Source organism: Sciurus carolinensis, chromosome 14 (assembly GCF_902686445.1).
Source record: "Sciurus carolinensis chromosome 14, mSciCar1.2, whole genome shotgun sequence".
In the NCBI taxonomy this organism is placed as follows: Eukaryota; Metazoa; Chordata; class Mammalia; order Rodentia; family Sciuridae; genus Sciurus; species Sciurus carolinensis.
Window position 1 is genome coordinate 76,221,438 of NC_062226.1, and position 23,677 is coordinate 76,245,114.

The following is a 23,677-nucleotide window of genomic DNA, read 5'->3' on the forward strand; positions in this document are numbered from 1 at the left end:
CATTATGTTCATTATTTTATGTATGTATGTGTGTGTACATAGATTTTTTTTAAAACCTAAATGGTAGTATATTAGTCATGCTGTTATGTATATTGCTATTTTTCCCTATTAAATATGTATCTGGGGTCCCAGAAATGCCAAAAAACTTGAAGCTGGTTCCTGGAAGACGGGTCAACTGGTCAAACGGTGCTGTCCTTCTCCTATTCCCTGAAAGAGGAAATAAGACATATTGCTGAAAAACTGCTTCCAAAGAGAAAAAAGGAGTGATTAAATGGGGCCTCATTGTACGACCTTTGCCTCCACAGCTTTTCCTACCCCTGTTTGTGTTGTCTTTTCCTATATACTTTCCTAGAATGGAGGAAGGAATAGGCTCTTTCCTCTCCAGCAGAGAGGAGACCGGCAAGGAAGGCATCATGTTAATGAACTTTTTCATCCCCTAATGGCTCAGAGGAGCCTGGAGCATGAATCAAACTAACAAAAGGGGGAAATGGTTTTTCCTAATAGCTTTCTCTCCGGAAAGCAAAGGTAGATTTAACAAAAAGATGCCAATAGTCTGATTTGCTGAGGTCCACGAAAACCAGTCCACCAATTGCAGCTACCCAGGAAAGGTGTTCTGTTCAAGTCATATCGGTCAACTTGACATCGCCTTTTGGCACACCTGCTTCTGTCCCTAACTAACAGTCAGGTTTTTAAATTTTTGTTGCAATGTTTTTACTGAAAGTATATTTGGCAAGGATATAAACATTTTTTTTTAACAACTCAAATGCCAGTTTCTATCAACTTGTGCATATTTAGCCTTATTGGATGTGTTTTCAAAATATCAGCTTAAGGCTGAAGGTTAGCTCAGTAGTAGAGAGCATACTTGGCATGCTTGAGGCCCTGGGTTCAATCCTCAGAACCAAACAACAACAACAAAAATCTAAACTTAACTGTGGTCTGAGGTGGTTGACTCAGTACCTCAGCAGGTAAAGTCCAGGTTGGGAGTTATATCTTCACTTAGGACAGACGTCAAGCTGCCCCAGATCTCAGGTAGTCTTCTGTGGAGTGCTGGAGTTTTTCTTCAAGCCACTAGAGGTTAACAACAGGTGTTCTAAGACACAGGATGTCTCCCCACCATTGGGAAGGAGAATCCAACCACCTGAGAGCCCATATGATTAATTAATTGTCATGCATGTCCCAGAAAGTAACAAAACGCACTGATAATTCCAACGACCATACTGAGAGCATGATATAATAAAAATATGTTTGGTTACTATTATTATCACCTTTATTTTATTTAGGTTAGGAAACTAGGACTCAGAAAAGTTTAGTAGTTTAGTCATATTCATGTACATAAAGGGCAAATCCTAACTTAAACCTGGATCCTTTGTCTCCAGATCAAAAGTCAGTAGCCTCACTTTCATGCCGATGGATAATAATGCTTGTTATATCACCTGCTAACCCAAACTAATTCCTGCTAGCATCTGTATTCTTTAATATTATGATCCTATGTGAAAGACTTAGTTGGGGGCAATTGTATATAATCATAGTATACACTTTATTTATTTAATGAAACAACCTTACCCACACATACTGAATTATCAAACTGCACTCCATAAATATGTACAGTTATTATGTGTCCATTAAAAATAAAATAAAAAATTAAAAAGAAATTATCAAATGGTTGTATACTGGTCACACTGCTCTGCTCATGATTTTGACAACTTAGCATGTTTCTTGGCCAGGGGAGTCAAGATGTAGCAAAAGTGAACGGATGCATGAATGACTGAAGGCCATGTAAGTCACATCACTGGAATGTTCAAAAGCAGATGGTTCTTATTTCCTCTTCTTTTCAGTTACCAAGGGATGACCAGGAGCTCTAAAACAAACACTGTCCCAAGGAAGTTCTAGGACTGTGAGGGTGTGATTCAATCTGAAACTTGTAAAGTGGTGTGCAGGGCTTTCATTTATGACCTAGCTGTCAGAGTTCAATCAGTTGTTTCCAGAGACAGGATTACAAAGCTGCAAGCTCACTTGCTTTAAGAAAATGCCAGAGCACACCATGAGAAGGGGTAATTATATTCCCCATAGACAATGCTTCTTAAACTGGGGGCATAAAGATGTCAGCAATCAATACAAGGGTCAGTTTTTATGTATCAAGGAACTGACTCTAGCTGTTTTACCATGTCCTCCTCTGCCGAAGCCTTTCTCCAAAGGAAAGGTTGGCTCTAGGAGCTCTGTACTGAATCCTGCAAGAAACATCTGGGATGTAGCCTGTCTAGAAGTTTCTTCAGAGACAGAAAAATGTATTCCTACTATCAATTCTCTTTTATGGTGAGCATGAATTTACCTTGATGCTGCATTTTATGCACAGAACACTTGACCCCGGGCACCCAATTCCTTCCCTGGCCACACTTTCTTTAAGACATTCAAGTGGAGCAAAATACAAGACATGTGTCCAAAATATTTGAGGCCCACTCAAGGGCCAGATAAACATTGTCATGTTTGTTTTCTAGAATCAGGGTTAAGGACAGGGTTAAGGGAAAGATTTTCCCTGTTCCAAATCAAGTTTACAGGAAATGAAACAATCATGCTTCACACAAAATGCTATTTTTCTATCTTGATTAGACATCATAATCTGGTTTGCTATAATGACACTTTGATTGTCTCACCTTTGAATGCCTATTTTATTTGTATGACCAGATGCAATACTGTAGAAAAAGGAGAACAACTACCAATCTGAGCAAGACCAGTTGACTTGGCTCCCTTTTGGGTCTCTGGTTGTGGGTAGTTAATTCTGGCAAACTTAGGTTTATTAAATATAGGGAAAGTGTGTGCCATCCATCTGAAATTCACATTCCTATGGATGTTTGAGTCATTCTAATAATTCTGTAGAGATGAGAACAAACTTGGAGCAGTAAATACTTTAAAAAACAAACCACAAATGCACCATGAAAATGGTAACTGATATGAGTTACACCAAATTCAGAAAGGAAGGAAACTAGAAAAGTAATATGTCATTATATCATTGGCTCCTCAGGGCCTCCCCCCATCCCCCCAACAAATAATGCATCTCAAGCTAAACCTGCATGGCTGGTCCGACCATTCCCAGTCAGTGAATGATATTCACTGTTTCCTGAACACCTGATGTTCTTCACCCTCTTTGACTTTGCACAGTGTTCCCTCTTCTGGGAACTCTTCCCCTCTTACTTCATTTATTTGAATCTTTTGGAAGAATCTTATTTACTCCTTGTTCCCTTTTCCTCATCTTCTATGGTAGCTAAATGTTGAGCTGGACCTGTGACTTCCCAGGATGAACACTAGTTTCCCAGCTTCTCCTGAACCTAGATGTGACCATGACTGCGTTCTGGCCAGTGGGCTGGTTGTAAGTGTAAGTGTCAGGTAGTAGCAATGAGAAGTTTCCGCTGCCATTCTTTGGTCCTTCCTTCTTACATGCGGACCATCATGGAGACACCCAATTCCAGTGACTGCACTGGAGGAGCTATCCCAGAACCTGAGGTGGTCCTGAGAGTGGAGTCCATGAGTGGAGAAGCATCAAGGTAGGGGGAACCTGAATCCCTTATACCATAGAAAGCCAACTCAGCCCTAGGCCACCTGCCCTTTGGGCTTATACTTTAGAAAAAAACCAAACTTCTAAATTATTTAAATCATACTATTGGGTTTTCTGTTACTCATGATGAACTTAATTCTAACAAATCTACCGTCTTGTGCTTTACAGTTCGTTTCAATGCTGGTATCGCATGCAGCAATACAGAGCTCTGGGAGAAGGCCATTGCTTGTCTAAGTTTCCCTAAAACATGGAGTCTCTTTGGTTCTTTCTCTGTCCTCATCTTCTCCTTGAAGTTCTCTTCTCCAGGACCCCTTCTAGTCAGTATTTCTATTTTAGTACCTAGGCATCAGCACTTTTCTGGAATTTTCTGGAATACCATGTAATTATTTTAAAGTAGCTGTGTAACATAGCTGCCTAGAAACTGCATCTCAAGCTCATTTGAATTTTTGTCTCTAATATTCTATAAGATGTTATAAGCTCATATTTCCTATAACCTATATCTCTACCAATGATTTCAGGTTCTGGTCCTAGGATTTTGGGGGCCCTCTGAGGATCACCAAGGGCCTCAGGCATACCCGCTCTCTCCCCCTTCAGCATTCCAGAGCCCTTGCTGTGCCAACAACCAGTGTAGGACATCCCGTAGACATGTTTCTGTCTTTATCCACATTTACACTTCAAAGACCTTTTTAATGCAAAAGTAAATACCTGGCTCCAGCAGTCTTATTGTTTCTGTAAGGACAATAGTTTCATTAGAGTCTGTCACAGTTGATTTTTATTAATTTTGTTTTGAAATATTATAAAAGTAGTACTATTAAGGAAAATGTGCAAATAATGAAACATAAAAAAAAGTATGATCTCTCATAGTCTCTTTGTCTACAGTGAAGCATATCTGTATTAGTAATTGGTTTTAGAGAACAGAACTAACAGGATATATATGTAGGTATTATTATAAAAGGGATGCATTAGATTAGCTTACATGATCAGAAGCTGGATAGTCCCACAATGGCCATCTACAAGCTGGAGGAATCGGAAGCTGCCCAGTTAAAGATGCTGAAGCCTCAGAACTAAAGGGATCAGTGATGCAGCCCCAGTTCCAGAATGAAGGCCTGGAAACTACCTAGAGAGTTGCCAGTCTGAATTCACTTTGGAAGAGTGAAGGAACTGGAGTTTGATGTCCTCAGGCAATTGGAGCAGCAATTGAAGCACCCATGGAAGAAGAATTGAGTTTGCATCTGCTTCTGTTTCTTCACTTATATACCTTTTTATTCCATCCAGGCCTCCAACCTATTGGACTGTACTGCCTGTATGTAGAAGGGGTTTCCTTCTCAATTTGCTGTCCCACATGTCAATCATTCCTAGAAACCCCTCATTGACATATCCAGAACTTTCTCAATCTTAGGTATCTCTTAATCCAACCAAGTAGACAATTCAGATCATACATCACAATATCTAACAAATTTACTTCCTTCTAATATTTTGTTATTTGTGCATATATAATTTTGCAAAGCTAATAACATAACTTCTATGCAATTTGGGGCCTATTTAGCTGCCTGGTATCTACTAACCTATCTATGGTTGCAAGCTATTCTATTTTTTGGATATGCTAGAATTTAACCAGTTTCTATTGTTTAACCTTTTTTTTCTATTTTACTTGGTTATAAATAACATTATGATTAATATTTATATTTTTACCTTTTGGATTTTTTCCTTTAGGCTTGATTCTTCAAAGGGCAAAGAATTCTTGATGCATATTGAACACTGCTTAATAGAAAGTTGTAGCAATTCTTATATTTATAACAATGTCTTACTACTCTCTTGCATGCCTAGAATTTTTGTCATTGAAAATCATCACAAAAAAAAAATCTTTCCTAATGTGAAGGTTAAAATTTTTTGCATCATCTTAAAATTTGAATTTCTTTGATTGCATGGAAGTTGAACACATTACTTTGATCATTATTAATTTGTATTTCTTCCTTTAAGTCTATTTATGTCCTTGGCCCATTTATCTGGGATTGTCTTTTTCTTAAAAACCTGAGGAAACTCTATAAAAAAGTTTTAACCCTTTGTCTGTCATATTTAGTGAACATATTGATTTCCCAGATTTTGCCTTTTAATTTAATTCACACTATTTATGTTTAGTGGCCTTGCATTATGGAATTGAGTAATTTTGTGATGTATACCCATAAATTTTAATTTTAGAAAATCTTTCTCACTCCCATCTTGAAAGCTAACTAAGAAATTCTTACTTTAGCTCACTTGTATATAGTGGAATGCTTTTATTAAATTCTATTAAGTTCTCTATCTCCTAAGGATCTTTTTTGGGGGGGCTTTCATTCTGTGTTTTGATTTGTCTGTTCTTGTATCAGTATTACAGCCTTCATCATTATAGCTCTACAATTATTAAATGGTTTCATTTCATAAATTATCAAATACCTACCATATTCGGAAATGGTGCAATGGGGATACAGCAGTGTAACAGATGAAAGTAGTTCTTGTGCTCATATTCATGGTGCCTAGTACAGGAAACGGCAGGACAGTACATGCAACCCAGTGAAACCTGAGTGATGTGAAGAGAGATACAAGGTGCTTGGAGCTGATATGGTAAGGATCTACTCCAGGTTTGGGGTCAGTGAGGCTTTCTAGATGAGTGACAGCTAAGTTTAGTCCTGAGACTTATGGTAGACAGGCAAACAGATGAGGAAGAAGAATGTTGAAGGTAGTAGGAGATGCATCCAGAAAACCCAAGAGTATGTAGAGACCCTGATGCATTTGAGAAGTTGAAAATAATTGTGTGACTAAAGCAGCCTACAGAGGTGAACAGAGGCCAAATTGAGAGGGGTCAAAAAATGTTAAGGAATTTTACCCTGAGAATCAGGAGGAATCATTGAAAGGTTGAAGTTAGAAAGTGACTTGATCAGCTTTATAGGAAAGATATGTCTGGTTGGAGTATCTGCAAAAAACTGCAGCAGGGCTATCAATTTTCCTAATAAATCAAAAAGGAAAAAAAAAGTCTGTACAGTGGTGCACGCCTGTAATCCCAGTGGCTCAGGAGGCTGAGGCAGAAGGATCATGAGTTCAAAGCCAGCCTCAGCAAAAGTGAAGCTCTAAGCAACTCAGTGAGTCTCTGTCTCTAAATAAAATACAGAATAGGGCTGGGAATGTGACTCAGAGTTTGAGTGTCCCTGAGTTCAATCCCTGGTACCCTCAACCCCCCAAAAAAGAAGGAAAAAAATAATGTTGACCTGTGCTACAGTAGTGGTGGAAAGAATAGAGCGATAAGGATGAATTAAGATATTTAGGATGTAAAATTGGACAGAAATTAGTGACTTGGTATATAAAATAAGGAAGAGAAAGGAATCAGAGATGACAACACACAGCAATCAAGCACATGTTTATTCCATTCAGTGAGAGAGAAAACAAGAAATGTGGGTGTGACATACAACAATACAGTATTTTGTACATGGATAATTTGATATATGTGGCACACCCAAGACTGCCTATCTGATAGACAATGACTGTGCTGGTTTGGAGTCTGGATTAGAATGAGATGAGATAAAGATACAAATTTGTGTCTTAAGTTATAACCATGTACATGACCACTCACACAGGTATGCAGAGTAAACATGGCAGAGGGTCCAAGGAACCCTGGTATTTAAGGTGCAAACAGGATAGGGAGTCAAGAAATGAGACAGAACAATAGGGGATCAGGAAAACAAGAGGGTGTAGTATCTTGGAAGTAGAAGAATAAAGGAAGAAAGTTTTTTTTTTTTTTTTTAAGAAAAGGAAATTCATATGACATTATCAAATGCTCCTGAGACATTAGGAAAGACAATGACTACAAAGTTGTCATTAACTTTCAGGAACACGTGTCATGTTAGTAACATCAAAGAGGACCATGCTGGTGGCTCCTTGAGGGCACAAAACAGATTGTAGGCAATTGGAGAGTAAATGAGAAGAAAAGAAATGGAGTTGGGCAGCGCTGACAACTCTGAAAGTTTAGACTCTCAAGGGAGGAACAGTAGAAAATGTTGACAGCTGGAAGGAGTTGTGAGATCCAGACAGTTCAGACTTTCTACCCAGAATTATCTCTTTTTTTTTCTTTAGAGTTATAGCTCTCTGGAAGGTTCGTTGCTGTCTGTGTGAATTTTGCAAATTTCTTCTTTTTTTTATTGTAAACAAATGGGATACATGTTGTTTCCCTGTTTGTACATGGAGCAAAGGCATACCATCTGTGCAATCATAAGGCCATTCATGTTTACTGTATTCCTTATAATATAGTCCTTTAAATTTTCATCACTTTATAGTTACTAATCAGCTATTGCTGGCATATGGAAGTTATACTGAGTTTCTGTATTTGTATAATTATCTTGTCTCCATTCACTTTAATGAAATATTATTATTTTATAAATAATGCTAATAATTAATATGATTCTATATTATTATGATGGGTCTAATTAACTACCTGAATTTTCCACATTTACAAGTACTAGTGTGGTAAATGTGTCATTACTTTTTATTATTTTAAATGTGAGTGTCATTACCTCCTAGAGTCTTTAGAGGGAGTGACTATGCCTTAGAATATAAAATTAACAGAGATTTGGGAAAACACTAGATTAATGTATTTGATTTTTAAGATGAGGAACTTAGATTAAGAGTAGTTAAGTATATACAGTCTTATGTATGTTTCTCTATGTCCTGTTATAAGACCATAAAATAGGTATACATTTAATTTTCCCCAGAACACATCAGTTTCAGAATGGGGTAGAGCATGTGTATATCATATTAATTACTATAATGAAACATAATGAATTCAATGAAGTCTCCAGAAATATCCTCAGAAACTAATTAAAATTTTATTTTGCTATTGCTGCTAAAATGCACTGCTTGGTGGCTTTGACTGGCTCATGCTTCTTCTCTCTCTTCAGTATGACCTGTGAGGTGGGTTTTATGCCATTGCCACCTTCTTCTCATCTCCCATGGGAGCAAGTATGCCTTTCTTTCATTGGATTTCTAAAAGTAGCCTGTTTCTTTAAAGTCACAGTTCACACTGCCAATGAATATGATATGGGTTCTCAGACCTTAGGCTGGAGGTCCTTTGAAAGACTCTGTGTATTTCCTTTAAAATTTAAATTTAAAAAGCCAAATTTATTAAACTAAAATTTACATACAATTAGGCATTTTTATAGATATATACGTATGTTATAGATGTATAAATGTGCTTTCTATTAAATATATATAAATTGCCTTATACTAAATATATAATATATATATGGATTTATGTAAATATATATGAATTTACTCATGTGATTACAGAGGCTCATATATGAGGATTGGCTCATGTGTTTATGGAGGTTGAGAGGTCTGTCTGCCCTCTGCAAAGTGGAGAACTAGAAAGTTCAGTGAGGTGGTTCCAATGCCTGAGCACTTGAAAGCCAATGGTGTAAAGGTGTAGATGCTAGTTTAGTCTGCAGGCCTGAGAAATAGGAGACCTACAAACAGAAGACCGATGTCTCAGCTCAGTCATACAGAGGGAAAATTGTTCCTTGTTAATGTTTTTGCTCTATTTAAGACCTCAACAAACTGGATGACACCCAACCACATTGGAGAGGATGATCCCCTTTTTTTATCTAATACAGTATTAATCTCGTCTAGAAATTTCCTAACAGAAATCTGGGCATCCTAGGATCCAGTCAAGTTTTTATATATACTGAAATAGCACAGTTAGCTCTATGAATCTCAAAAAGTGTATAACTATAAATTGTAAATCACCCAAACTCCCTTGTGACCTCTGCTATCTCTGCCCTCTTTCCCCATCTCCACCACATTTCCGGGAAACCAATGATCAGCTTTCTATCACTGTAGAGTAGTTTTGTTTATTCTGTAATCTCAAAAAAAAAAAAAAAAAATCACATAGTATGTGTTCTTTTGTGTTTGTTTGTTTGTTGTTTGTTTATTTGTTTTTACTTGGAGGGTTGATTAATGTAAAATTTTCAGTTGTTACCTCTTTTTTTTATTGTGAGTAGCTTTATATTTATGAACATACCACAATTAATTTAGTCATTCACCTGTTGATAGATGGGCATTAACTTTTTCCAGTTTTTGGTTAACATCAATAAATATGCTATGAGTGGTAACCATGTACCAACCATTTCCTATGAGAAATTCCCAGGAGTTGATGGGTCATAAGCTATGTATGTGCATTTCTCTGAACTTTTCCTCTTTTCAAATTTCTTTATGTAATTTTGTGAACTTTCACAGTCTAAATTCTGAATCAAAGTTTGTAGAGAAATACAGGTATGAAATTATAATAAATTCTTGGTAGATATTCCTTTATTCATTGAATAAAACTTTCATTATTATAATTATATATTACTCTAAAACAACTTTTCTGATATTGCTTTCATTTGTTAATATTTTAGCAATATATTTTACCATTCCTATCATTAAATATTTATTTGAATTAAAAAATATATGAGCATAGACTGGATGCCATGATACATGCCTGTAATCTCAAAGACTCAGGAGGTAGGAGGATCTCAAGTTCAAAACCAGCCTCAGCAATTTATTGGGTCCTAAGTAACCTAACAGGGGTCTGTATCAAAATAAAAAAATAAAAAGGGCTGGGCATGTGGCTCAGATATTAAGTGCCTCTGGGTTCAATCCAGGATATATACATTGATATATATGTGTGTGTGTGTGTGCGTGTGTGTGTGTGTGTATATATATTATATATATATATTATATATATATTACATATGAACATAATTTTTCAAAGTCAAATTGTGCTACAAAGTTTAGTGAAAACCTAAAGTCTTCTTTTTTACCACCCAACCAATATTATACAAAGAAAAACATTTTAAATGTTTTAGTTTTCTGTTCCATATTTAGTTTATATTTTTATATACTATATTTAAAATGTAAATTTTATTTTATTTTTCCTGTTTGGGACATTATTTATTGATTTGAGGTATGGTAGGTAAGGATCTATTCACTCATGCCTGATTCTCTATCCTATTAATATGGCGAGACATAATTCTTGGTTAAATCATTATTCAGAGTATATGTTACAGGAATAGACAATATTAAGTGCCTCTGGGTTCAATCCAGGATATATACATTGATATATATGTGTGTGTGTGTGTGTGTGTGTGTGTGTGTATATATTATATATATATATTATATATATATTACATATGAACATAATTTTTCAAAGTCAAATTGTGCTACAAAGTTTAGTGAAAACCTAAAGTCTTCTTTTTTACCACCCAACCAATATTATACAAAGAAAAACATTTTAAATGTTTTAGTTTTCTGTTCCATATTTAGTTTATATTTTTATATACTATATTTAAAATGTAAATTTTATTTTATTTTTCCTGTTTGGGACATTATTTATTGATTTGAGGTATGGTAGGTAAGGATCTATTCACTCATGCCTGATTCTCTATCCTATTAATATGGCGAGACATAATTCTTGGTTAAATCATTATTCAGAGTATATGTTACAGGAATAGACAATATTATTTAGATCTGAAACATAACAGTGTTTGTACAATTGTGCTGACTTTTTAACATAATGTCATCCTTCTTAGTACTAACAACTGCCTCATTTTACTATTTTCCTAAAACAAAAAAATATCTCAGTAATTCTTCCTCATATTTTTTCACATGGAATTCTGCATTGGAAAACCCATTCATCCCATTTTCTTTTTCTGTGATATTCCTCCTGGAATCCTCCATCCTTTTGTATCAGCGTGGACTTTGGGGTGATTTCTTACTGATGTCTTTTTTCCCTCTTGACATTGGACTTAGGCTTCCTGACTCATTCTATGCTATCTTATCCTCTTCCTGAACAGGGTTTAGTTCTCTCCTGGCCCATAACACTCACCAATTTATAGATACTCTGTTAACCTCAAATTCCTAGAATAAGTACAAATCTGTCTTCTGTTTTTTATTCTCAAACTACAAGTGACAATAGAGAAAGTAAAAAGCCTGCTGAAGGATTGTAAGCATTGGAAAAGCGTGGCAGGGTTTATGTTTAATACAGGGTTGCAGATCAGAAAATAAGGGGGCAACTGTGGATGCAGTTACTGCCATAGCCGGTCACAAGATGATAGTGATTCTGCTGTTTACTGGTGACGAGTTCTGTTTCCTTAGGTGTTGAAGTATAACATCAGAGAAGCACGTCAAGACAAGTATATTATGCAGGTTTTATTTAAAAGTAGTAACACAGACTTCTCCGGGAGGGAGAAGGGGCCATGGCTGATGTTCTAGAATCCCAAGAAGTGAGCGCACCCTACATCTTTTATAGATTAGGGTCTTCTTTGTTCTGTTCTTCCCCCCCATACACACATTCCTTATCTTTCTACTTCCTGACTAGGCCCAGGAGTTGCTGGTGACAAGGCAAAAAAGGTGAGAAGCAGATGGGCAAGGGGAGGGCCAAAGTGGGATTCAGGCAGGTAAGGGCCCAGGAGGCATTAATTAGCAATTCCCTGCCTGCAGCTTTTTTTGGGAGGGCTAGTTAGGCAGGTAAACTTGGTGATCAAAAAGGCACTGGAGACACTGACATTCCAATGTCCCAGGGCTGGTCTTCAACTTCCCAAGACTCAGATGGCCTTCATTCCTCCATTAGACCAGATTTCTTATTCTACGTAAACTGCCTGTCCTCAAGTCTGGCTTCAGTGGTGCCCACTTAGATGTTAATAATGGGGATGGAGAAAACAGGACAAATTCAAAAGGTAACAGAGAATGAGCATGTGTAGAGCTTAGAGATGGGGAGGTGAGGGGTGGAAAGGTAGGAGAAGCCAAGTGGGAGTCCACATATTCTGGCTGGATAGATGAATGCCATTTACTAAGATGTGGGTACTGGAGATCGTGGGGAGGGAGAGGAGGAGCAGTGGAAGAGAAAAGGACAAAGGGTCGGTCCATTTTTAGGCAATAGTGATATGACCTATTGTACCTAAGTCATTTTTCATCATGTACTCTTTCTAAATGTGCTAAATCTTTTTTCTTTTTTACAAGCATGGATAATAGCAAAAAATAGATGGATTCTGGCAGGAGAAGGAGAAGAAGTGGTAACCTACCCACTCGACCATAGTGAGTAGACTGCCAGTTAAACTCCACTATATTTTTCAAAGATTGAAATTCTAGTACAATTGATTATCTTAATTAGTTGCTCCTGTTTATTCTCTGGGATACAATTTTACACTGATTTTTTTTTTTTTTTTTTTCTCATAGTCTTCCCTTCCAAGTAGAAAAGACAGGCCTATTTAGCAAGCAGATGAAGTTGGAAATGGAGTGGAGCTATTCCAAAAATATCAAAATGGAAAACAAATGGTGAAAGGGTACATAGCTTAAATTGAAAAAAACCTAGAGAGAAAGAGAAAAATGCAATAAGCTTACTTAATGAGCCAACCAATTTCAATGGGAAATTATTGGGAAAATAATTTTTTGAAGGACACATAGGGATATTTCAACTCCACAAAGCACAGTGCCAAAAAGGATGCTGAAAGAAAAAAATGTAGGCCTATTCATCAAGGAGAAAGGAAGGAGATGTGAGAAATAGGACTGTCAAAGGTCTGAGCCTCTCACAGTTAGAATGAAACAGAGTCAGTGACTCTTAGGTTTCATGTTCCTAAGTCACAAAATCTTACAACATTACAGATACATGTGTATATATGATGAGTTACAGCGTGTCTCTTACAACACAGGGAAAGAGAGGACCAAGAAAGAGAATTTAGCATTGATCATAGACACATGATTCATGCCATGACAGAAACAGAATCCTGTAACAAAATGAGCCAATTCCCCTGTCGACCCCTCATCACCAAGGAAGGATTATAAGGACACATTTTCTTCATTCTAAATCATGAGCAGACTAAGTCACACATTCACTAATAAATTCAGGACTGCCTTAGTGTCTGATAAATTTGTAGAGAGTAAGAAGCAATTTTGAAAAATAAATCTACCTTTGGTAAATTTATGCTCTGCGCACACATTTCTTTGCCTTTATTATTCATTTTAGTATTACATTATTATTGAATCATATATTCCTGTGCCAATCCATTATATCTTAGTGAAGATGATTGCTTTTTAAAGTAGAGAGATAAAGAATAAATCATTATTTTTTTTCCTCCTGAGTTAAAGCAAAATGGTATGTTGACCAGACAAGAAAACTCTAATAAAAGTATTGAGATTAATTTTCATCTAAGGACTTTCTTGGTTGTAGGTTCTGGGTAGGTGATATTGTGCCCATTGTCTCATTCAGTGATATCCATTGAAATTGTTTTTTCAAAGTCTGAATAAAAACTGAAGTTTTTCCAAGGCTCTTGGTTGGAGTTTTCAAGGGTTGGAAATTCTGACTATGCTGAGAAAGTCAATGCCCACATCACAGTGGGTCTATTTTACTAAGTCATTCCATAACCAAGGTAAATTGCAAAAAGAATTTTATTGTACCAGTCAACTGTATTCTCCACCTGGGATTAATAATCATAAATGCCTGGCACGTTGTTCTCAAACGTCAGAATTTGATGAGGCAAAACATTCAAGTGGTATAAAGAATTTTTGTTTTGTTTTGGTGATATTATACAAACAGGCCTAAAGGATGAAGACAAATTTTCTGAAATAATTCATCTATCTATTTATGAAGGAACTTTGGTAACATTCCTGTCCAAGGAGATGCTATGCCAGTATGACTGTAGTTTTATTTCATAAAAAGCAGCATACAGCAGTCTAAAGGCCGTGCCATTAACAACCAAGCATGTGGGTTCCATGCTAGGCACCGCCACTTGAAAACTCCATGATTCTGACAAGTGCCAATTAATCTCAACTTAAAACAGAGACCATAACAATGCCTGGCTGTTGCTTCGCATGACTACTGTGAAGGTCAAAGAATCCAACATACATGCTGTGTAAATTATAGTCAGAATCACTTTTCCTTGTTTTTCTTTTTTTCTGAGTATAGTGTTTCATCTGATTTGTGACCAAGATGGTGAGCCGATTCTGTGATTGAGTTATCCATAAGGTGCTTTTGGAAATGGGTATTATTATCTATTATACTTAGTGTGAATTCAATCAAGAAGGCTACTTGAAAGGCAGGAAGCAAAGCTGACTTCTCCATTCTTATAGAGTGGAGCAAATGCCGATAGCTGCAGCAAGATATAGTCTGGTGATACACGTGTTAGTTTCACAATAACGATTTCACTGCTTCCCCAAGAGATGGGAAAATTTATGTTGGACACACTTGCTGCTTCAATTTCATATTCCAAAAAGGCCCTCTGGAGTCCACATAAGGAGACACTGAAACTCATAAGGCAGCTCATCTGCACTCCCTGACTTGTAATCCCTTTGTTTCCCTTGGGGGTGTTTTTCAGAAACCCTGAGCAAAGAGGCCATAATTCTGTCAACACCACACACCACAGGAGCAGGAGTTAGGAAGTGATCCCTGGGAGTTGAGCAGTGGAGCTTGCGTTACAAAACACTGAGATAGAACATGTGGACTTGGTAGGGCGTAGGCCCGGTGCCACAAGGGCCACTGTCCTGAAGAACTGTCAGACGTGGTCAGATGCCTGATACCAGACTGCTGAGGCTGCACTCATGGTGTTCTGTGGATACCTCCAATCTCCAGGGAAGGAGGGAGGGAAACGACCCTTGATAAATAGATGGGCTCAAGAAGGGAGTGTTCTCAGCTCTCTCCAACCTGTAGGATATTAAATTATATGAGGTTTTGATTTTCCTGTAAATCTCTGACCATGTGACTGAGGGGACTGAATGAGTGGGAGTTAAAGTGTTGATGGGATCCACCCAGAGGGCCACATATATAAGAGGATCATGCCTCCGATGTCTACTAGTCCCCACACTGCTCTGGGCCCTGGGAGGCTGACCTGTGCACCAACTGGTCCACTTGCCCTCTGGACCCTGGTTAGATGGTCAACGGGAGCCCCAGCAGAAGATCAAAGCAGGTAAAAGAGGAAGCCACTGTTGATTTTCATGGCCATTTTCCTGCAGATTGGCCAAAGGGAAGTACAGTGGTGTTAGGTGCCCCAGCCAGGCAGCTTGCTCTGTCTCTGGTTGCAATAGACTCCCCTTTCCTTCCAGCTTCAGGTGTACTGAGGTGACAGTGCACCATTGTCACCTGTCTTGAGTCATTTCGCTCTTCCTTGAGGTTTCCCATTCCCTTTCATAAATAGAAACCAGACTCATTATTAAATTCTCTTCATATATCCCAATTTGAGAGTGCCAAGTTTTTCTTGCCAAGATTCAGATACACCAGGCAAGCTGGGTTGCCACCAATCTGTAAATGGGGGCAAACCTAAATTTAACACCAAGCAGCTGTTAGGTAGAATGCCATTAAGTTGCAGTAACAGCAGGGGCTTCTCTGCTTCCATACCTTCTTTTTTCAGGGAGTGGGATACCAGGGATTGAACTCAGGGGCACTCAACCACTGAGCCACATCCCCAATCCTTTTTGTATTTTATTTAGAGACAGGGTCTCACTGTGTTGCTTAGGGCCTCATGGTTATTGAGGCTGACTTCAAGCTCGAAAGCCTCCTGCCTCAGCCTCCTGAGTTGCTGGGATTATAGGCATGTACCACTGCACCTGGCCTGCTTCCATACCTCCTTGATAAGAGTTGTCTATTCTTAGTTCTATTTTTAAAACATTGTATGAAATGTGTTAGATTTTGCTCTGGGATCCTTGTTGCTTATTGAAAAGAAAACCATGGGTAATACTGATTAATTTAAAGGATAACTTATTTGATATATTTTAGGTGGAATGATAAACGAGGTGCCATCTTTGTTACCATGAAAAAATTAAATTAAATCCACTTTTCCTGTCCTTTCCTGGTTTGTACATTCCTCTCATTATTTTTCTATTTCTCAAACCTATAGTAGGTGTCTGTTGTTCAGAACACCAAATTTAGATCAAATGTATACTCTGAAAAAATTAGAAGGAAAATAATATTCTTACCACTTTTCAATGTTTACAAGTATGAAAACTTTGTAACACTTTATTTTTTAATGGCAGGGTTATGTGGATCCACTATACACAGGCATATTATTTCAGTCAAGTTGGCCTGTATGATTTTTTTTTAATGAGATAACATCGTATTTTAAAAGTTAAGCATTAATATTGTGTGTCCTTTGGAGCTGCATTAGTCTTGGACCTTTACTGTCATACCAGCCCTCAAATACAGTATGTATGCAAACATGAAAATAAAAGTATATTAGAATTAATTTTGTTTTGAAAACATTATGGTACACTGTGATCAGAGTTTAATGCCCAACCAGGTAGTAAAATCTGTCCCAACCTTTACTTGTCTCCAGAAATGGCCTTCTCCTCTTTTGGGAACTGCCTCTTTCCCAGTTATTGCCACATATTTGCTCAGGAGCCACCTGATCTTCCATGATGTGGTCTCACTCTGTCTATAAGTAATTGGTCTAGAAATGAACATATGGCAGGAGCTCAGCCAATAGGAATCTCCCCTGAGATTTTTTTTTTTATGAAAGGAAGGTTGTGTTTCTAGAGATGGGAGCCACAATTTGTAAAACAGGATTCCTTAGTGGTCACTCTCCTTCCCATGTGAAGGAAAAACCAAGGTGTATACTCAAGAGGCAGGGATGAAAGTCAAAGAGGTTCTTGTCATATGCAAGTCCTTGGCTCCAACTGCTCCAGAAATCCAGGTGAATTTCTGCCTTGCTTAAGCTGTATTTGCTCCTTTGAATAAATAAGATATACTCACCAGTGTTCTTAATATTTTTCCATTTGCCTCAGCTAGTTGACTCTGGTCTTCATGAGTTACAATCTAAAGCATCCTGGCTAAAGCAAAAAGATGTATCCCATTTAAAGTCATTCAACAAACATTTTTTGAGCAATTTTTTAAAATGTATTTTATTGACACGTTATAGTGGTACACAACAGTGGATTCATTGTGCTGTATTTGTGCACACACCTACCATAATTTGATCAATCTGAGTCAAATTCTCCAAGAGAAGTAATGCAAGCATGGAGACTTATCCATATTCTCTGTGAGCTGTGATAAAGTAGGAGAGATACGAATGATAATGATGACCACAACAACATTGATAAGACAACGACCACAATATTTTGAGCACTGTGGACCAGGCACTGTGCTTAGTGTTTTCCATGCATGATTTTATTTAATGCTCGAATCACTGTATGGTTGTAATACCATCTCTCACAAACTTGAGTTGCATAGCAAGTGTAGGGTAGTGACAAAATGTGAGCTCAGAGCTGCTGGACTTCTAGGTCCTTACCCTTATTCACTCTATCCTACCTCTTCCCTTTGAGGAAAACAGTGCAATTTGATGGTAAACTTTGAGAGGAAAGAGATGACATTCATTTGGAAAAATCTAGCACTGTGTAATGGAGAGGCTGATATATAAGTGGGCCTTTGGGAGAAGCAATAGGATGTCATGGGACAGAAAATGCAACTCTACAGATTCCTCTCGAGCTTTAGGTATCTACATTGCTGAGCCTGGACCACGGATAAAAATAGGAGATAGCATCAAGTTAAATCTCTTGAGTTGCTGCATATATTTTATACTCATTTTCCCAAAACTTGCCTTCCTAAGACTTCTACTAAGTGTAAGGTGCTAACCTGCAGTTCAGTACTGAAAGATTTAATTTTAGAGGCACTAAAACCATGAAAATTTAGCAGCTTTGATTTGAGCAGGTCCAGAGCTGGTGACCTTGGAGTGAAGGTGTGCTCCCTGGGCTTACGAGGTTTAGATGACTGGTCATGGTCGTGCTGTGTTGCTAGTAGATTTCCTCTGATGGGAGTTTTGCACTTCTTTCTGACTTTTGGAAAGTAGGGGCTGATATATCTTCTCATCTCAGAACAGTGGTCCCCATCTATCTGGCAGGGATACATGCAGCCATTCTGATGAACAGCAAATCTGATCCCTGGAAGTAACTTAGAGGTTGCAAAACCAGGCTTATAAGTACTTTTTGCACATTCTATCTCTCTTTTCCTAGGATAAAAAAGGGACATGATCAGAAGTAATTCATTTCCTTCTGTGAATTTTTCTGATAAAATGGCCTGCTGGGAACTCTCAGTGATCCTTCTCTGTAGTTTTATGGTACTTCTAGGCCAATCACTTTGTATTGCTTTATAAGGAATTAATATTTGTTAAGCATCTACAATGTGCCAGGCACTGAGGTACAGCTCCAATATATCATCTCCTTAACTCTTGTACTTTACAGTAACACCAAGAGAAACTAAAGATTCAGAGAGATTAAGAATCCTGCTCAAGGTCACACAGTAGACTACAGAGCAGAAATCAGACCTACTTTTATATGACATAAAGCCAGCACCTTCACTTTAGCAAGATGTCCATTTTCTGGCAGGTTCGAATGCTAAAACCTGAAAGTTAAATCATTTGTAAAGTCACACTGCAACTCAAGAATAGATATTACATATATCTAGTCACAGCAGTATGCTTGTATCAGAGCAGACTTCTAAATGATGTTGAATGTCAGATACTGGTCAGAAATAGAACATGCCGAAGAGGGAAAACACATAATTTGGAGGAAAAACAAAGTCAAACTTTTAGAAAAATGACTGAGTTTCAATTTAAAGTGACTTCAGGAATTATTATTATTATTATTCACAGCTGGTTATCACTGAGATACTTTCAAATTGGCCATTTATTTTTGAAGGTGTTCATGTCAAGCTCAAAATGTGTCAACACTAGGAAACTTCAAAATAATCAGTGGGACAGATGATCTGTAGGCTTGTTGCACGGATACAACGGATTGTCTGTTTGTAAAACAGACAATGTCCTACTAGGAACTGGCAGAAGAGCAGCCTCCATTTCTGTCTTTTTTTGAAAGCAGCTAACTCGTTTGAGGAGGAGGGATCATATACTAAGTGTACCACCTAGAAATGATGATCCATCCCATATGGCTTGTGGTTTTATTTTGTATTATTTGATGTCTGTACTTGAAAAGAATTACATTTTGTCTACACTAGATAATGTGCCTATGGCAAGCAGCTAATGAGAAATCCATTTCAAATCTAAGGAGAAAAGGAGAGTCTTTCTTTAAAGATAATATAGAAATAAAAAGTTCCAGATAAGAAATAACCAGGGCATATCACCTTGGGACTGAGACGCAGATTAATCAGGATAAATTGTAAACATCTGGATATCATGTGCTTAGACCTGAACTTTCTTGAAAGTTTTTAACTTTAGTAATATGGGAAAATAATCTGTCTGGTTTCAGATTTTCTGTATGTGAAGCAAAATTCCTTTCTTTAGACTTAATAACCATGAAACCAATGTCACATCTCATCAGATAATGCCACGCGCCGCCTGAGTTACAGCAGTCCTGTAATGTTCAGAACACCAAGGATGTTCCTTTCCTACACTGACGCAGAAGTTTCTGGAAGAAGGTTGGGAAGACTGAGGCCCTTCCTACAACCTTTAGGTGAGTAATTAGGTCCTAGCAAAGCCATGTGGATTTAAAAACCATGGAATACTAAGAAAAATATATTAACAGTTACATAGTACACCACATTACTCAGGCTTCTTTTCCTTGCCAGTTAGAGTAGGCTAAACAATCCTGCAGTAAAAAATAAAAATTTCTGTGGCTTTGCACAATGAGAATGTGTTTCCTGTTCCTGTGTCAGATTGCATGACTTTTCTAGGCAGCTCTTTCTCCAACCACCTACAAAGGTGTCTGGGCTTCTTCCATTACTTGTCTGTATCTCTGGTAATTCTCTGATTCCTCTTTCACAGATGGGGGAAGATGGAGCTTACAATCATATGGGAGACTGTAAATGCTATGCCTCATTCCTACCCAAGCTCCAGAGGCAAGCTAACTGCAGGCAAGCTAACTGCAAGAGCACCAAGAAAACTTAAAATACGCAAATGGGGGAAATGATTTTACATTTCACTAACGTTATTTTGAGAATGGCATAAGAGTGGGAATGAGAGTAGACTAGAGAGAACTTTTGCTTAGATTGGTGAAAGATTTCTGTAGCAAGAAAAGAAAGACAATGTTAAACCCAGGGATACTATAGAAACCTCTGCTCAGATGCAAAAATCTCCAACCCACACTTTTTCCGTTGGAGATTTGCAATGCTAAGACAGGCTCACTAGATTCCAAAAATGTTTAAAAAGAAAATAAATAAATAAATAAAACCAAACAAAAAACCTTTTTTCATTTTGTTCAATCAAGTCGATCAAAGTAAGAAATTTTGTTTTGTGGGTTTCTGGTCATAGGATATCATTATATATATATACATCATTTAATCTGTTTTTAAAAATCTAAGAAAATAAAACTTAAGTAAAACCAGATTTATATCCTAGGGTTTTGCATTGACAAGTGCTGTATACAACTATTATGTGCTACCAAGAAACTATTCCCCCATTTTTATTGTGGTAAAAGAAAATAATATGAGGTTTACCCTCTTATCAGTTTTTAAGTGTGCAGTACAGCATTAGTAACTACACCTACAAGTGGCAGAGCAGATGTCTAGAACTTTTCATGTTTAATGTCTGCATCTGTACACTCATTGCATGGCAGTTCCCCATTGTTCCTCCACCAGTCCCTGGAAACCACCATTGTACTTTCTGCTTCCATGCATTTTGACCAATTTAGATTCCCTGGAAGCATGGAATCATACAGTATTGCCCATCTATGATGGGCATATTTCACCTAGTGAATATTCTCAAAGTTCATCCATGTTGTAACATGGGACAGGATTTCCTTTTGTAAGACTGAATAATATTCCATTGTGTATGTGTACTACATTTTCTTAATCCATTCATTTGGCAGTGGACATCCAAGTTGTCCCTACCTCTTGGGTAATGTTGCAAAGGACATGAGAGTGAAAATATCTCTTCAATATCACTTTTTCACTTCTTCTGAGTTCTCAAAGTAGGATTGCTAGATCATATGGTAGTCTTACTTCCAACAAAAAAGCTTCTGTTCAACAAAGAAAACAATCAACAGGGCTGCAGACTATGTATCTGATAAGGATCAGTGTCCAAAATCTATAAAGAAGTACTATTTCTGAATAGCAAAATCTCAACCCAACTTAAAAATGGGTAAAGAATTTGAATAGACATTTCTCCAAAGAAGATACAGAAATGGCCAATGGGTGTATAAAAAGATGCACAGTATCACTAAACATCATGGAAATGCAAATAAAAATCACAGTGAAACATTATCTTACACCTGTTAGAATGGTCAATATAGAGAAAAAAAAAAAAATCCCAGAAAATGTGTTGACAATGATGTCAAGAGTTGAAACTTGTGCACTGTTGGTGGGAGCATAAAACTGTGTGGTTGCTATGGAAAATGGGGTGGACAGTCCTCAAACACTCCCCATTCTTTATAATAATAGTTCCTCAAATTTGCTATGGAGAAATATTGCTCTCCCTACTCTGAGAGTTGAGGGTGGATAAAATCAATACATAGAGCATGGCTAGGAAAGGGAGAACAGTATTTCTCCTAGTCTATGGTTAACTTTTGTATCATTGATAAAAATCAAATCTAAAGTTGAACATGCTATCTTATTATTGTCCCTTGTCACTACCATGTGCACATGTCACCAGTTCCTCCTCATCCATCTTAAATTTCATAATATAACATAAAATTTCTTCTCACCTGTGCTGGAAGAAGCATATGAGATGTTTCCCTTGTCCTCTGATTCTCTTGTCCCTTTCTCTCCCTAGTGAAACTCCTAAATGGACTTACTACCACTTTTGTCTACACCATAGCTGCCCTAAGGCAGCTAAACATAGCTAGAGAAATACACAACCTACTGATTGACGTAATGTTAAATTCTTGCATGCAGCCTAACATTGGTCAGCTATTTGGTGAAGTCACTGTGTTTCCCTATTGACTCCTCCATTCTCCATGTTGAACATTTTATACTTCCTCTTTACTGAAAGCATAAGGATCTTCTTGCTCTTATTTCTCTCTGCTCAACCTTCCCATCTGAACCATTCATATCAGCATATAAATAGGCTGAAATGTCTTCTATCAAAGAAAGAAAGAATGAAACAAGCGATATACTTTATTTGACCAACATTTCTGTCCTGGACTGTTCCATTTCTCTGCTTCCTGTCCCCAAACCTCATAATAGATTTGTCTCTGTTGTTAGTGTCCATCTGCCCTTCTTTCCACGATGTTTAGCTTTTTTTCTCAACCACCCAGCATTGCTACGTCCAAAGGTTAATTCTCAATGATTCTCTTATTTGAATCAACTTACCCATGGATCCAGTCACTTTGGGCTTTCCTGTTCACTGAGTATTTTTACTTAATTCCTTGCTGGTTGCTTCTTTCTCATTTACCCAAAACTCTGAGTTTGGGTCCTAGACTTTTCTTTTCAATCTACACCATTCTCTTTGGGTGATCTCAACAAGTTTATTATATTAATAACTTATATCACATTTTATTTTATTTGTGACTCACTGGGATCTACAGAACATCTGAGGTTCTTATCTAAATGTTGCTTACTAAAGTCATAATAGGTCCCCAAATATTTTTCAGATTGATCTATTTCCCCGTAGTCTGCTTTAGTGATAGGATTATATATTCATATTTTCATAGATATTCATCTAGCCATAACCATCATGATATTTCTTAACCCAGCAACACTCCAGTGATTGAGTTTTGTTTTGTGTGAATTGTGTTTGTGTTATTGTATTGGACCCAGTAGCTGTGTTCAGTCAGTAAAATGTGAAGTGGTAGTGGTAGTCTCTACAAATGCTTTCCTTTGGTCAGGACCATTCAGATGGATCTAGATGTACATTCTCTATTTCTGTAAAGAATTCTTGTGCAGTAAGCTTCACATAGTTTTGGAGGTCTAGACAGGATGAATTATCATGAGACTATCAGAGGTACTCAGCACAGAAGAGGGCTATATCGAATCCCTTAATTTTGGCTTCATTTCTCTATAGGCTAGAAAGAACTTTATTAGGTTTGAGATAGAAGAAGATTCAAATCTGAGGCCTGAAATCTGTTTGCTAATTCACCAGAATACTCAGGCATTGCCTGACACCTTGGGTAAACAAGATTTCCCAGCTTCCCCCATCATTCTCCATACTAGGCACATTCCAGCAACCTGTGGAAAAACATTAATAAGGAAGAAAACAC

General features: G+C 37.4%; 1 pseudogene; it reads left to right on the forward strand.

Annotated features, from left to right (window-relative positions):
- Positions 1–3,390: 3,390 nt before the first annotated feature.
- Positions 3,391–23,677, forward strand: part of LOC124964149 (ADP/ATP translocase 2-like) — a 72,931-nt pseudogene continuing 52,644 nt past the window's right edge.